The 704-nt window shown below is 58.2% G+C and overlaps 1 pseudogene; it reads right to left on the reverse strand.

Moving 5' to 3' along the window:
- The window catches only part of LOC123158367 (WAT1-related protein At1g09380-like), a 39,585-nt pseudogene that overhangs the window by 6,954 nt on the left and 31,927 nt on the right, over window positions 1–704 (reverse strand).

Genomic DNA, 704 nt, shown 5'->3' on the forward strand with positions numbered 1-704 from the left:
CGGGGAGGACGACGCGGGCTCGGGGAGGCCGGCGACGATGACGGGCGCGGGCGACGGCGACGGCCGGGGCGGCGGGCGGCGTCGGGGCAGCCTGGCGGCGAAGATGTGCTCGGCGTCGTCGGGGGGCAACTGGTGGCGATGAACTCTGCAAAACTGCGAAGTGCTACTTATATACAAGGAGCATTGGTCCCGGTTGGTGGCACCAACCGGGACTAATGCCCCCTTTAGTCCCGGTTGGTGCCACCAATCGGGACCAAAGGCCTCTTTTCGGCAGCCCAAAGGGCGGGAAGCTGCAGCCTTTAGTCCCGGTTGGTGGCACCAACCGGGACCAATGCTCCCCCCTTTAGTCCCGGTTGGTGCCAGCAACCGGGACCAAAGGCCCCTGTGCTGCCCGCATCGGAGCCAAAGTTTAGTCCCACCTCGCTAGTTGAGAGGGGTGCGCAGTGGTTTATAAGCCCCACTGCCGCACCCCTCTCGAGCTCCTCTCCATTGCAGGCTTACGGGCCTACTATCTACTGCTTTGCCTGATGGGCCTTCTGGGCCTACTGCGGGCCTGAATCCTGGCCCAAAGTAGGGATTCAAGTCGTATTCAGGCCGTGTGGGCCCAGTAGGTGGCATTTTTTTGTTTTTTGTTTTCTTTACTTATTGTTGCTATGTTTATTTTTTTTCCAGTTTTTTTGTTTTGTTTTCTGCATTATTTATTT

The sequence above is a fragment of the Triticum aestivum genome, chromosome 7B, assembly GCF_018294505.1.
Source record: "Triticum aestivum cultivar Chinese Spring chromosome 7B, IWGSC CS RefSeq v2.1, whole genome shotgun sequence".
Classification (NCBI taxonomy): Eukaryota; Viridiplantae; Streptophyta; class Magnoliopsida; order Poales; family Poaceae; genus Triticum; species Triticum aestivum.